This window comes from Dioscorea cayenensis, chromosome 7 (genome assembly GCF_009730915.1).
Source record: "Dioscorea cayenensis subsp. rotundata cultivar TDr96_F1 chromosome 7, TDr96_F1_v2_PseudoChromosome.rev07_lg8_w22 25.fasta, whole genome shotgun sequence".
NCBI lineage: Eukaryota > Viridiplantae > Streptophyta > Magnoliopsida > Dioscoreales > Dioscoreaceae > Dioscorea > Dioscorea cayenensis.
In genome coordinates, this window is record NC_052477.1 from 8,310,646 (window position 1) to 8,313,536 (window position 2,891).

Below are 2,891 nucleotides of genomic sequence, written 5' to 3' on the forward strand. Positions count from 1 at the left end.
ACTTGAAACAATAGTCCTAGGGTGAGCAATGTCCAGGTGCCCCATTTTCTATCGATTGCCTCTCATGCTATTCTATTGTATCTCTTTCTTCTTTAATTTATTTCTATTTATATTGATATTGTTCACACCACTCTTAAATTATCTTCATTATAGCTAAATAGCACTATTTGTGTTTATGAGCACTATTTCCTGTGAATATGACTACCCACTCACCAGGGTACTTTATTACTTCAACAACCCGTGCAATTGCTGTACGCACTCGCAAAGTGTGTGTCAAAGTTTTTTGCGCTTTTGCAAGGGAATATGCATTTTGGAAGCATATTGCACTTTGCTATTTTAGGTATTCTTCAGTTGCTCTATTTCACACTTTCTTATTCTTCCATTGTTCTGATTTGTTTTTTTTCTTTGGTTGCAGCTCCAGGTTATGACTCGAGGAAACCCTTCGACATTAATTGAAGGTGATCTAGGCATTGGAAGGAGAATTCATAGAAGGGGAGAAGAACCTGTGCAAGTACAGTCTAATCAAGCTAAGATAAAAGGTGAATGGTCTGATAATATGGTAGAACATAATGAACAGCAGAGGACACTCTCAGTTTATGCCAGACTTGCAATTCTTGGCACGCAATCCAGTATTATGCGGCCACCGAGTACAGCTTAGAGTTTTAAGCTTAAGCAAGGCTTCATCTAGATGTTACAGCAGTCAGCACAGTTTAATGGTTTGGCCGATGAGGATCCAAACAATCATATTGAGAACTTGTTGGAAGTATGCGACATGCTTAAGATTAATGGTGTTACAGATGATGCTATCAAGCTGAGGACCTTCCCATTTTCCTTCAAAGGGAGAGCAAAGCAATGGCTACATTCATTACCTAAAGAATCGATCACTACATGGGAGGAGATGGTAGAAGCTTTTCTTGCCCGATATTTCCCTCCCAAAAAATCTGTGAAGCTTAGGAATGAGAAATCTTCTTTTGTGCAAAAGCAATTAGAGACTCTTTTTGAGAAATGGGGACGAGTTCAAGGAGCTCCTGCGGAAATGTCCTCAATATGGGTTCCCCGAGTGGATGATTATTCAAACTTTCTATAGTGGTTTGAACCCGAGCACAAAGCAGTTACTTGATGCTGCAGTAGGAGGTACCTTAGGAAGCAAAACCCCCGATGAAGCCCGACATCTCATTGAAGAAATGGCTATGAACAGTTATCAGTGGAACATACGGGACATAAATAAGATAGCCGGACTTCATGAGATTGATGTAGTCACATCATTGGGGGCCCAGGTTGAGTCATTGAGCAAGAAGTTAGATGCTCTAACTTCTCCTAGAGTGGCGGCTGTGACGAGTTGCACTGGGCGTGAGGGAGGACATACTCCATCTGATTACCCAATTTCTATTGGTGGTATATCCTCAGTGGAACAGGTTGACTTTGTAGGTAATGCAATGAGAGGTCAAGGAAATCCATATAGTAATGGCTACAATCTGGGGTGGATGAGCCACCCAAACATTTCTTGGAGTAATCAAGGGCAACAGAAGACTATAGCACCATCGGGTTTCCAACCACAACAACAAGCCCCAAATATAGAGAATCGAGTTTCAGGGTTGGAAAACCGGATGACTGACTTAGAGAAGGCTTTGACCAAGTTCATTTCATCATCGGATACAAAATTTCAAGCTGTTGAAGCCGCACTTTGTAATTACACTACATCATTGCACAACTTGGAGAATCAAGTGGGCTAAATTGCGAAGTCACTTTTGGAAAGACCTCAAGGGAGTTTTCCTAGCAACACGTAGACCAATCCAAGGGAACATGTGAACGTGATCACTTTGAGAAGTGGTCGTGAAGTTGAGGGTAGGCTCCCTAGTGAGAAGATCAATATTGAGTCACCTGTGGTTGTGAAGGTTGAGAAGAGAACCAAAGAGAAGGAGTTGGCACCCCCACCTTACAAGCCAAAAATCCCTTACCATCAAGATTGAAGAACGACCAAAGTGATGAGCAATATAAGAAATTTTTGGGTCTATTCAAGCAGTTGTACATCAACTCCCATTTGTGGAGACTTTGTCTCAAATGCCTCGCTATGAAAAGTTTCTCAAGGACCTCTTAACCAACAAGAGGAAGTTGGAGGAGAGTGCATCTTTGATCTTAGATGCTTCATGTTTGGCGGTGTTACTAAAGAATATGCCAAACAAGAAGAAAGATCTCGAAAGCTTCATCATTCCATACAACATTGGTAATTTGGGGGAAGAAAAGGCATTGGCGAATTCAAGGGCTAGCATCAACGTCATGCCTTACATATTCTTCCAAAAGCTAGGCTTGGGAGAGCCTAGACCCACTCGGATGACACTTTAATTAGCCGAACGAACAGTTAGACATCCAATGGGCATTATTCCCTATAGACTTTATAGTGTTGGATGTTGATGAGGATGCTGAGGTTCTATTGATACTTGGGAGGCCGTTCTTGTGCACTTCCAATGCTCTGATTGACATGGACGGTGGGGAGTTGACATTACGAGTTGGTGATGACAAGTTGACATACCACCTCGCCAAAGCCATGCGATATTCTCTTGATTTTGATGATGCATTGTATTTTCTCGACACTACTGATGAACTAATTGATGAATACATGCAAGAAATGATGTGTTCGGACCCGTTTAAGGGCTTGCTAGGTCAAGAAGTGGAGAATGAAGAAGTCTTATCACTTGGTATAGAGGACAAGGTACAACCTACCCCGGGGATCATGAAGAGGATGGTTCAAAAGATGAAGCGAGCAAGGAGACGTCACAAGAAGCGCCCCAATGCTAATGTTGATGTGTAAGCACCGAGTAAGTGTGACAGACCCTTGTGTGGTAACAAGCTCTATAACTCTCCCTCTACCTTGAATCAATTATGTGCATCGT

The 2,891-nt window shown here is 42.1% G+C and overlaps 1 non-coding gene across 1 annotated transcript; it reads right to left on the reverse strand.

Annotated features, from left to right (window-relative positions):
- Nucleotides 1-946: 946 nt before the first annotated feature.
- LOC120266196 lies at nt 947-1,054 on the reverse strand. Its single transcript, XR_005538037.1, has one exon. It is a non-coding gene; the product is annotated as a small nucleolar RNA R71 (small nucleolar RNA).
- Nucleotides 1,055-2,891: the final 1,837 nt, after the last annotated feature.